The 13067-nt window shown below is 41.4% G+C and overlaps 1 long non-coding RNA gene across 1 annotated transcript; it reads right to left on the reverse strand.

The window, feature by feature from the left end:
• Positions 1–9727: 9727 nt before the first annotated feature.
• Positions 9728–12626, reverse strand: LOC115948322. The gene is made up of 2 exons (XR_004082152.1): positions 12213–12626; positions 9728–10886 (listed from the first exon to the last, which is right to left on the reverse strand). It is a non-coding gene; the product is annotated as an uncharacterized LOC115948322 (long non-coding RNA).
• Positions 12627–13067: the final 441 nt, after the last annotated feature.

Genomic DNA, 13067 nt, shown 5'->3' on the forward strand with positions numbered 1-13067 from the left:
TTTTGGATATGAGCAGCCCAACTCCACAGCAATGATTTCAGTGTGTCTATGAGGGAGAGCTTAGAAAATAATTTAGAAATTAATGATAAAATTGATACCTCTCTGTGACTCTGGTTAATAGACAGCTCCTTATTTTCACTGTTTTCAAAGGAAGTTTTACATTTCCTGTGTAATCTAGATGAGAAAAATCCAAACCTACCCCCTTTGGGTGAAAAAAGTCTAAGCTTCATGGATACTGTTGCTATATACATCTTCATAACTCTGTAACTGGACTCTAGGTTCCCTATGAAAATAGGTCTTGGATGAGAAAATCTGATTTTTTTGGAAATTCTAGAACTATATTGAGAAAAATGTAGAATATTAGAATTACATCCAGAATTATAGAATACAAGAATTATGTCAATAAAATCCCAAAGTGAGTTATCTTTTGCTAAATGATACCCTAAATTTTAATACTAAACTTTGCATCTCCTAGTAAGTTTAGATTATTTAATATGACCATATGAAAAATCTTAAACTATGCCAAAATTTTGTGGTTGACCTCAAATTCAACTTCCAAGGAGAAGCAAATATATAGGGAACTTATGCAAGAAAACAGGCACACACTTTTGGAACACTCTTTAACCAAGAGTCTGTGAGAAAAGGAAAATATGTAAAAAAGAGGAGGCAGCTGAGACAAAGCATCAAGAGTTAAAAATATTTAGCTGATACTAAATATTTTTAAAAAGAGAGCTCAGAAGTGTTGCCTATCTTACTCTGGTATTTTTAGATTTCTTTACACTTCTGGTGATCTGAAAAACTTAAAAACTTAATTTTATTTGAAAAGCACACTTACTAGCTAATTAATGTATCCTTGCTGCATGCTGTAAGGGAGACATGGGCCATGCCAGGGCAGCAGCCTCTCCCCCTCCCTCTCTGTCCATCACAATGTCAGGGCATCCTCCTGTGGACACCAGCATTTTGTTGAGTTTCTTGCTGTACCAACCCTTGTGAGATAAAAATCTCAGGGCGCTGTGGGACAGTCTTTTGGGAGTTGTGGGCTTTATTTTGGAAATGTCCAAAAGGGAAAAAGAGCCTTGAGGCTATGGGGCTGAGCCAGGACTCTCAGACTGCCAGCTGTGCAAGCCCCATAGGTTGCTTAGCCTTTCTGTGCCAAATTTTTGACCTCCACAAGAAAAGGAATATAAATATTTCAGATGGAAATATTACACATTTCCTTGTTTTAATACTCATACTGCTTGAGACCCCTGAGTGAGAGATGCCATATAAATATGAAAGCCTTGACAAGTGGCTTTGTCAAGCACCAGGACAAATAGAGTGGAAAAGCTTAAAAGGCCAATCCCAAGTATGCACACATGAGTGCATGCAGGAAAAGAAAACCTCAGCTTGCTCAAGACATCCATGCACTTCTTGAAAGTTAATGTAAATAAATGGAATTGCCTGTATGAATATCACGAAGCAATATAGACTGGACACAATTAAATGAGTCTGCCTACTCTATTCTGTGGCAGAAACATAAACTACATGCTGTTTGCATTCAAATGTCACATCAAAAGATTAGGTGCATAAATTTGGATATGTAGTTGTGAAAAAATGCTTCTGGAGTACAGGAATATTAATCTACTGGTCAATCCTTCCCCAGTGTAGCATGTTGAAAGATTAACTTCCCTTTAGTACCAATTTCCTATTGAATATATGATTGAAAAATGCTAATTTTATGCAATTTTTAACTCTTGTGTATGAGTGACTTACATTGACTGCAAAAGTACACAATCCTGTTTTTCAGTCTGACATAGTTTTCTCTGATGCTTTGAGCTCCTCTAAGTAGTCACTTGACTACAAATTATAACACACTTGACTTTTGCTATCTAAAGGATAGCTTGAGATATTTTTAAGCTTTATTCAAAGTGTGAGCAGGGCACACGCTGGATTAATATAAGTGGAAAACTAACTTTCAAAAAACTCCAGTGTTTTCTCACCGTGTTTTTTTTCTTTTATTTTTTCTGAAAATTAAAAGAAGAGAATAATACACAATCTTGTGGCTATATGAGTGTATTTCCACAGGTTTTGATATGTTTTTCTTTTGCAGTTGTTACTTTAGAAAGAGCTAATATGACTGACAGAGCAGAACAATTTATCCTAGAACTATATATCTTTTTGTGGGCAGAAATGCCATGATGAAAAAATAACAAAATTGAAATATGATACAACTTTCGAAAACATGAAAAAACCCATTGCTCTTCTCTTTGACAAGCTTGTCACAAAGGTGAGACTAAAAGAAACCTCCAGATACTTGATATTAATAGGCAGTGATGAACAACAAGGTTCCTGCTCTCTCCTCATGTGCCAGGGTGTTCAGGGCAAAGCAGCGCTACCCTACCTAAGTCAATACATTGAATTCTCTTCCATACACCTAACACTCACTTGCTTGGTGCTTTGAAGTTAATGGAGTTATTCTGAAGTTAATTGGGTTTAACTCAGAGGAAAATTGGGCCCACTAGAATGAGTGCTAATACAAAAGGCTTTGGAAGCCAGCCTGCATTGCTGGTCAGAGATTAACAGTGCAGCAGAAAAGGACCTCTCAGAAAACAAGAAAGACAGGAGGCTGATGCAGAGGAAACTTGCCCACTCTTTTGAATTGGCAGCTGTATCACATACTGTAGTGGGGAGGCACTCAGCACCACTCTCCACCAGTTCCAATCAATTTTCTCCTTGGTTCTTCACCACAAATGTATGTGTATGATGAACAAAATAGAAGTGTCAAAGTGGTTAGCACAGGTCTGGGACAATGGGATAATGCTTACAGGGATCAAAATTAGTTAATAATATCTAATGTCTTGAAATTATACATGCAACTGTGCTGAAAAAAAAATAGATCCAGAAAATACATTTTATCGCATGTTGTTTGAAAATCTGTTCCCAAATTAAAAAAAAAAATTCACTTCTAGCTTCTCACAGTAACATTGGATCAGTTGGTCAAAATAGTTTCTGTGATCTCAAACCAAGAGTGGTGCCACCAGCTATAGCCTAAATTTCTTCCATGGTTACTGAGTGCATTTGCATAGTAATTGCATTTACTGTACAGTATGCAAACCCACATAAAGTGCCCCAAATAAAATTAATTCCTAAGACTTTTATATCCTTCATATAAATGCATATTAACCAGCAAGGTTTTATCTTTCCCATACTGACTCATTTCCTTCTTCAGTAAATGATCACTGTGTAACCCATTGACTTTCTCCATGACTATGCACTAACAATAAGACAGGTGCCATGTAAATTTGGATACATTCATGTTGCTTTATACATTTGTAGAGAATTTAAGCTGTAATTACTGAAGATGGTGATGGCAATTTTCTGTAGAGTGCAGGAGGAAGTATCAGATGTAAAACCTGCTCAACATTTTCCCCTTTTGGGCTGTTACTTTCTCTCTCCTGGACTGAAAGGAAAAAATGGGCACTTGGTAATTTTTCAAATATGCCACATTGAGTTCATGTTAGATTCATTGCTAGCATGGAATACCTTTCCTTTTACTATGAACTATGAACTGTGAACAAAGGACACACTTTTGGTTGTGCATGTTCTTGCTTTGCAAATAACTGATGCTGGCTGCCAAAAGTCTCTCATGAAACCAAAGACACATCATGGTCATTTAGGCCATAATGGCCATTTGAGCCATCCTAAAATTATCTCTGAAGGCTGGAGAAGCAATTGCACTTCCTTCTCTATAGACCTTGCCAGTGGAATTACACAAGCAGCTTTTCTCTTCTGTTTGACACCTGAGTGTGACTGCTACCCTGCTACAGCTGCAGGCTGGCTCCAAGTACCTGCAGACATAAACCAAGAGGATTTGGTGGGCAAGCAAGGACTGCAAAGGCTTTTGTCCCTCCCTGCGTCACCAGTTGGCACAGCAAGCCACCCATGCCAAATGACCAGATCTGGTCAGGTGGCCATGGAGGCAGACTGAACCCAAAAAGCTGACTTCGCATAAGGACCTTGGTGATGGTTTTCAGCTGTGGAATCACCATGGGCCTTTCTGGCTTTTATATTTCTATTGGTTTTCCATTAGACAAGATTGATAGAAAAATATTTTTCATCTGGTAATGGTAAGAGACCCAGCCCATGGCTGCCATATGCTGACTTGGTTCTGAACATTGTTGACTTCCAGAGTGGACAGATGTAATCCAGTCAGCTGAGAAACAACCTCAGCTCTGGAGCGGAAAATGTAAAATTCAGGCTGGTTCAAGAGACAGCAGCTGACCTGCAATGAGAATGAAAGTGGGCAAATAAATCATTGTGATGTCTGCAGACTCTGACCTGACCTTCATCAGTCCCAACAGACTCATTCCAGATTATTTGCAAGATGACTTATTTCTAAAAAGCCATATGGCCACATTTGCACAGTAGGAATGCACATCAGCACAATGCATTATGCAAACTGGGATACAAACCCTGTGCACAGATGCAGGGCAGGTCTTAAATTGGATGCAGCTTAATTTTGGGTATGAAACCATATATGCTGCAACAATGCAAATGTTAATATGCACCTCTGCTATGTATCTGCTGCAGAAAGACTATCTGAACAAGTCTGGATATGCTAGTGCAGTGTTTTCCATCTTGCTCAACATCACAAGTGGCTGTTTTCCCAGTTTTCTCCGGGATTCACTCCTTTGAGTGACTGGAAGACTCACAGTTATCTATGCTCTCTGGCTAAAATGCAGGAGTCTTGTCATTGCTTTCCCACTGTAATAACTTTAATAATAGTAATAAAGCTAGATGAATTATGTGTCTTTTCTTCCTTCCCATGTTGAGCAAGAAGAGAACCAAAAATCTATATTAATCAGGTTATATGGTAGGCTCATTTAATTCTCTGGAATGCTCAGAATACTACAGAGAGGAGCACAATGGAAATGCCTTGGAAGATGAGATTAGATAGGTGTGATACCTGGGTGTCACTGGGATATAATAGAGTTTTTTTAAATTGGGGTGGTTAAAGGAAATGAGACCATGGTGTGCATTTTCTCTGAGCAATTATTAAAACTGCAGTTGAGAGCTCTGCCAAAGTTTTCGATCTGTGACTCCTATGTCCTGACTTCCCACTGCTCATCCTAGGATAATTACAGAAACAAAAGCTTTTGGAGACCTCAGGACTGGGGCAGCACCACTACCATCAGACTGTCTGGGTTGGAGGATGGCCAACTTTCTGTTGGGACTTTGAGGCTCTGAAGGTAGAGGGAGATAAGAAATGAGACTAAATGGTTTCGTTTGCAGTGTGCTGTTGACTATTTATCCTCATCCTACTGCTTTTTCAAGTACAGGTATGGAGGGGCAGGGAAAGGAAGCTGTTGTGATACTTCCAGTTGATTCTAAACTCTTTTGAGACAGAGCTTAGATTACCTTCCCAGGTCACCTCCAGAGCACTCCAGGGTTCTCCTTTGGGATTTATGACACCTTCAGGACATCCTTGATCTTTGGTTGCCAAAGTACAGGGATTGGGAGACCAGATGGAGACTGTCCAGCCCAGGCTTCTCCTACTGGCTGCTGCTTTCAAGACATAGTAGAGCAGAGCATGAACTGAGACACAGAAAGCAATGCCAGAGCCTGTGGTATGAATGCAGGTTCCATCCTTAATTCCCTAAGAGAAAATCTATCTAGATCCTGGAATATTTCCAGGCATAAAAATTCTCAGCTAACACCAGCACAGCTAACACCTCCCAGACAAGTCTCAAGCTCTGTTAGGGTGTTGACACGGCCAGGAACCATTCAAAATACGCTGACTACATGCAGCCACTTGGTTTTGCAGGCAAAGGCTATTTAATGCTATGGACATAGGCCACTCTGTGGTGCCTGAGACCCGTGCTTGAGAATGAGCCAGGCACTATTAATCCAGCAGAGCTCAATTCATTAGCTTTAGTACAACAACGAACAAGAAAAATAGCAACAAAAAGCCTTTGTTGAGCACTTGGGCCTGTTTTGGGAGGAGCTTGCTTTCTCCTCTGAATAATTAGTTTTAACTACTTATCCTTGGCTGAATTCCTACTGAGTCACTTTAGGTATTTCAAATACACCCTGCCCAATCTACCTGTCTTTTAAAAAGAGCTATTTTTTTTCTAAAATCTGTCTGTGTTTTGGACTTCTTAGCACTGATGATATTCGCATTTTTTTCATTTATTTCCTCCGAGTTTTAATACTCTGCCATATCTTCTGACTTCACTCTTTCTCACTCTTTCTAGCCCTCCCTATCCTTAATTCTACCTGTACCTACAGATTGATCCATTCTTATATATACTTTCATTTCTTCTTATGCTTCTTGGTTTCCCCAGTTTCTTGTAATATTTTCTTCTGATTATTGTATTGCTTCCTGTAGTGTATTGCTTTCTGTAGTGCATTGCTTCCTGTGTATCGTATTGCTTCCCTATCACTCCTTTCATAATGCCACCTTTTTGTCTTGACCCCTCATTCCTTTCTATACTGATAATTTTCCTTCATTGTTACAGTTATTTAATACTAGAAAAATTTCCAGAAATATTCCTTGTTCTTCCCTTTGATAATAACAACAGTCCTTTTCCTTATCATTGTTTCTTATGCTTTAACCAGGTCTGGGTGTAAACAGAAAAGAACCATAAAAAAGTGATGGTATAAAAAGGTCCAAACCATAGTAATGATGTGATATATGAATGCTGTGTGGTATTTAGGTCTAACATGTACTCTGGTGAAAATCCATCTGCAGGAATTCTCTTGATTTGGCCATTAGACTCCCGAAATTCCCATTGATTTCAGTGTGACACCATATGGATGAACCTTTAGGTCTATGTGCAGTCCAAACAGACCTCCAGGAAGAATTTGGAGTCTGGGGAGGACAGCTCATAGTAGAGAATCTTAGGTCATAAATTTGTCTGTAAACATGAAGCTGCATGCATTAAATCTCAAATAACTTCTAATCATAGCCTTATCACCGCACATCACAGCATGTTTAATTGTAACATCAATAAGCTGCTGCACACCAGGAATATTTGAAAATATATGAGTTTTTCCCTTTTCCTGTAAAATGCATTTGAAAGCAACAAATGCTTCTTGAAATTCAGGACTATTTCCATAGAAATAGTTTTTGTAGAAAGTTGTAAGGTATGAGAAATAAAGCAGACCTGTCAAGTTTCCCTTGTCAGTAGGAGCCAAATTATTGCTGTCCAGTTCATCCACAAAAGCTGGCTGATATGAAGTCTTCTGGCACTGGAAGATTTATATTCTCTTTAATTTTTTCAGAATAAATACTCTCAAAGCAGGATGAAGCCCGCACAGCACGAACAAAGAACATGCTATATTTAAGAGGTCATGTCTGACTTTGAACATATGGTAACGATTCTTGAAGTCAGAAATAAAATGTAATACTTGTAATATGGCATGTAATACTTTCTGTACTCCACCAAATTACCAGGGAGACAGATTGTGCTTTTCTGAGTATACTGACAAATGTCCCTCCTCATTATGATTTTGCCCTTTTTGTATTACCATATCATTATTCTTTTTCTTCTGTACTCCAGTGTGCAATTTAGATGACTGCATTCTTTGGCAACATTAAATATTTTCAGGATTGCTTAGAAAATTATCAGATATTTATTATTCTTCAATATGAATTCATCAGTAGAAATATATACCTCAAGGGGAGCCACCCATTGCCTTTAGCCAAACCAGCCAACCATTCCAAAGGCAATAAAATAGCATTTATCACCAGGAATAAACTGTGACATTTCCTTCTAATGAGGTTTCCAAGCTGAATCTTGTTGGCAGCCATTTTACATTTGTGATGTTAATAATGTGGGGACCTGAGTAGGAACCTGATATTAATAATTAGTTGCTGTTTTATTTTATAATCTTTTTCTATACGATTTTAGCACAGAAGCACACTTCCCTTGGGTTTCTCATTGTTTGGGGCAGGGCACTTGTGTGGCAGTACTAGAGGTGGAGCCTCAGCCGAGCTGATGAACAAACGGGACCCATGAGCTCGTGCCTGAAAAACAGAAAATGAGAAGGCCCATGTAGCACAACCTATGTGTATTTATTTTCACAAAGGAACAGAAAGCTGTTCTTCTGAGATGGCAGCTCCCCACACAGCTCCAACTCAGTGCTCCTGAAAAAGGCTCTGCCTCTGCAGTGACACACCTGTTGCCCCTCTGCCACTGGCTTGCACCTTCCTCATGTCAGCATTGTTCTTTCCCATCTTTGTTGTGAAGCAGCACCAGCGGGGAGAAACCATGAGCTGCAGAAAGACAAGAGCCTTCCACATTTCCAGATATTCCTCCTCTTTTCAGTGACAAAAGGAACTAGCAACTTGACTCCACATGAAAGGAAATGAGAAATGGATACAGTTTGGGCCAGAGAAAACATGATCAGAGGAAAGATAATTCCCACCACCACAGGAAAGGATGGGAGAATTTCTTTGGCAGGCATCAATACAGGAGAACACGTCAGATGGTTGGGGTGGTCCTTTCTGGTTGTCAAAACCTATTAAACCTTTGCACGTCCCCCCAAACCTGGGAAAGGAGGAGGTCTCAGCAGGCAATTAATTGAGTCCACTGACTGAGAGAGGAAGTGGGACTCAGATTGTGTGGTTTCTTTTTTTTATTTTAAATGAAGAAACCTAATTAAAATTATAAGAATTTCCTGGGGAAATTCTCAGCCTTTTCATTTTTAAGAGCCTTTGTATTACAAAAGGTGTTTGAAGTCCTTGAATTTTTACCCTTTAGCCACCTTTAATCTAATTTTTAATCTCTTAATAGCCTTAATTGAGTTCCGAATACTTTAAATTATTAAACATCTTTGGGGGATTATGATTTCTATTTCTGATTATACAAAATAGTATCAATTGCCCAACAACAGCCCCCACACCCCACCATTTATGTCAAATTAAACTACCAGGGATGTAAGGCATATACTTCAAGGCCAGGATATTTTCATTGGAAACACCTTAAAAGACTTGTGCTTTCAAGCAGGTTGAAGATGAGTGGTAAGAAATGAGGGAGATCCCAATGTAGGCCCTAAGTCACTGGAGGCTCATTGTCCTTTTGTCACCTTTGCTGTACAGGCAGAGGCTGCCCATGGCCATGACCAAGCAGTGGCCACCTGCCAGAGGGCAGTGGGCCATGCAGGCCCCCAAGGCACAGCAAGAGAGCCGCCTGCTTTTCTCAGCTGGGATGGGCCTCCTTCCCATGCCCATGCTCCGCTGCCAGGGACAACTGCTCAGATTTACACCCCAGTCTAGACCCAGCTTGGGTCTTCAAGTGCATCTAAGCCCCTTTGCTCCTCTAAACTTTCTTATCTTCCTTATCTTATCAATGTCTACCCTCCTCAGAGGCTTACTGCCTTACTGTGCCTCTGATCATGAACCTTTCTCTTCCTCCTTTGCTTGCCCACGGCCCCTGGAACCAAGGCTACTTGCTATTTCCCTCCCCCTAAACCCTGGAAGATGCCAGCCCTGGCAGGGGCAGCAATCCTCACCCTGCTGAGGCACCAGTTCAGGCACCCCTCTGAAGGCAAAAAGGCTCTGGGGAACAGAGGACACACAGCAGCCCTCCCCTTAAGGAGAAGAGCAACTTGCTTTACACCTTGCTGCAAGCTGTGGAATAAAATATTCTCTAGAATGCAGATATGGCATCCAAAACAGGTATTTGCAGCATGAGTTAGTACCAGTGGAAAACCTCGAGCCTCATCTGTAAAAATCAGAAATTCATTTGCTATCAAAACACAAACAAACTTTATTAATGTGGAGAAAGTATTAGCTTCTTTTCCACTTTGCTTGCTTTTGCTTTTAAAATTTTACTCCAACTGTTTTTATTAGATCTGAGCTTTAGTTACTGTTAATTTGTCTCCACTTGTTTTCATCTCCTACCTAAGAAACAGCTTTAATATCCAGCACCAGAAACAACATCTCTTGAGAGCTCAATTTGTTTCTCTAACTTCAGGGCAAGATTTCATTTCTGAGCATCTTGCATGTTTTCTAGGCACTCTAGCAAAAAGTCCATGAAGTTTCTGAGGCACCTCAGAACTCATCACTGATACCCATTGTAGAGTCTGGCTTTATATACATAAAGCAAATGACTATTCAGTGTCCTATTGTTAAAACCTGGATCTAGCTGCCACCATTATTCAAGATGAACAGTGCTCTACTTCAGTTGTCCTATTGACTAAATATGCACAAAATGTGCATTAGTGGACAGACTTGAACTATTTACTGGTATTATTTTCAAATCTGTATTGCTGTAGTAGCTATGATTGCCAGCTGAGCTCTAGGAAGGTTGGTTTTTTTATAATGTACCACGCCAGAAAACCAGTATCTTCTGTGAGCTTGCAGTCTGAGGTGCTGATCCACGAGATGTGTGTGCTCAAACTTAGCTGCTGAAGCTGTCCATCAGCATCTGTGGCTGCTCAGAGAATAGATATCTAAGAATATATGTAGTTTTATATTTCTGAGTTCAGAGTGACAGTTCAATTTTAAACTTTTAAAATGGAACTATTCCTGTTCTTTAAATTTTTTGCAATATTGAGTTTTATTGTGTACCTTCTTTTACATTTACTACCTAATAAATGCTTTCTTAACAGGAACATGTATATTTAGACATATTTTTAAACATATTAATTTTTATGCATTATATGGATCAGAGTAATTCTAAAATATGAGTTAAGACATAATTCTGTAGTTCAGTGTCTCTGCAGGAGACCATCCCATGTGCTTTACGTAAAAGGCCTGACTCATACAAGTGTGATAGCAAGATGAAGGCCACTAAACTGAAAGATGAAAACATCTAAAAGACATTGGTTAAGGCATTTTGGCTGAAACACTTTAGTTTTAGAAGGTCAGCAGAAGAAGTCATTCAGCTCTCCTTCTTACCCTAGAAAGAGAGAACAATAATAAAATCAGGCAGAAATAAATTTAGAGCAAATTAAAAAAATACTTTTATGTAGCACATGTCCTGACTATAGAATTCATTGCTGTAATAGGTCACCAAGTTAAATAGCATGGATGGATAATTTTATCATTACTCCTGAGCCAAGTCCTCCCCACCATAGCCAAGCCAACAATCTTCAGTGAAACTGAAACAAGATCTAAGTAAAACAGTGGGATTTACCCCAGTATTTATGACATGGTTATACTCAGTGAGAAGAACAATAAAGGTAATTAGAATCCATGCTCAGCACTTCATCTGTTTACTGAAGTGGAAGAGTGAACTCCCTTCCTTTTACCACCCCATAATTTGATAAAACCTCCATAAAGGGGTTTTAAAAGTAATAGACACTGACCATGGGGACACTCCTAGGTCACAGATGCTCTACTGAAAAACTTGCTACAAATTATGCTGGCAAGCTATAGGAAACCCAGGGCATGCATAATTATGTACTATAGGACTACATACATACATATGTACTGAGAACCTATTTCCCCTGTCCTCACCTACAAAGAACATTTCAGCTCAATGAGAATTACACGATGATGTTATAAATTACATGCCAGGCTTCAGTCTGATCTTGCATATTTAGGCTTTTAAACCTTTCAAACCACTGGTTTCTAATTAAAATTATGACATGCTCTTTCAACAGCAATAACTCAGTATATAAGGATCCTGCATACCTTTCAAACCTTTCACAAGGAAAAAAGTCAGCCTTAGTTTGCAAGTGAGTTTATTGTTTCTGCGGCTTTAAGCAACACAACCTCTTTAGAAGCAGACGGCCTCGTCAGCCTGCTGGCAGGAATGTGACACAGGAGACACGAGTCTAGAGCTAAATTCGAGGAAAATTACAGTGTGCAAGCCCCACTTTTCAGTAAAAAGATTCTTCTCAGTACAACCTTTAAAGTGAGAGCCAAGTCTACCTAACACTGGCGGGGAAACCCTTCCTGGGTCTCCAGGGAGAGGCATTCCCAGTCCTATGGCTGTTTTACTGCCCCCCATCACTACTACTTCAGCCTCACATAACGAAGTGGGAAAGCTCCTGGCACTGCCTACACAGCACAAAGGAATTGATTCCTTTGCTATTACCATTTCAGGGCTGAGGGAATCCTCTTTTTTCCCTCACATACAGATAATAAATGTCAGTATCGGCAGTTGGCGTTCAGCAGCCAGCACTGTCAGAGGGAACAACTCGGTGGTCATTGCCTCAGCCTCGGCAGGAGAAGCAGGGTGAATGCAAATGCAGACAAAGTCGTGTATTGGCCAACTTACCAGCAGGAAAATAACCTTTAGCACTATCCTCTGTCTGGAGCTCCAGAGGGGATGCCACCTACTCAGAGCAGAGGCTCCTAGGAAGGGTGCTGGAAAAGGGTGCCACAGCCATCCTAAGAGGAATCGTTGTGCACTTGGGAGGGGTTCCTACGATAACACTGTGCCACAGGGCCCATGGGAATTGCCTTTTTTGGGGTAACTTCCAGGATGATGCAGCCTGGGGAGACAGGACGAGGAGAAAATGAACAGCTCCAGCAATGATGACCCGCTGCAGGGATGGTGGCTTTTCACACCTGCAGCCTGCATACGTTCGTGGTGCAACCCGCAGGACAGGGAGGGCAGAGGAGCACCCGCGGTGCTCTCTCCATGCCGGGGTCGCAGGGGTCCGAGCCCCATTCTGCGGGCTGACTTCGCTCCCGTTTGCCCCATTACCGCACCCTCGGCGTGAGGCGGGCAAACCACAAGGTGCAGCTCCTCTCCTCTCCTCTCCCTCCCCTGCCGGGGCTGCCCCCGCTGCCCTCACACCGCGGGGCCCCGGGCTGGGACAGCGGAGCTCCACCGGAGCGTGCCCAGCGGGGCCCTCCCGAGCTGTGCGTCCCTCCGGCCACCCCGGGCTGTGTGTCCTGGTCTCCTGGTCACCCTGAGTGTCCCTCCGGGCTGTATGTCCCTCCTTGTCACCCTGAGTGTCCCTCCCTGTCACCCCGGGTTGTGTGTCCCTCCCTGTCACCCTGAATGTCCCTCAGGTCACTCCGGGCCGGACCCCGCAGCCCCCGCGGGTGCCGGGGAGCGGAGGCACTCGGGGGTGCGTGAGGGACCCCGAGAGGCTCCCAGGGCCGCTCAGAGCCTCGGGCGAGC

This window comes from Geospiza fortis, unplaced genomic scaffold (assembly GCF_000277835.1).
Source record: "Geospiza fortis unplaced genomic scaffold, GeoFor_1.0 scaffold161, whole genome shotgun sequence".
NCBI classification, from domain to species: Eukaryota; Metazoa; Chordata; class Aves; order Passeriformes; family Thraupidae; genus Geospiza; species Geospiza fortis.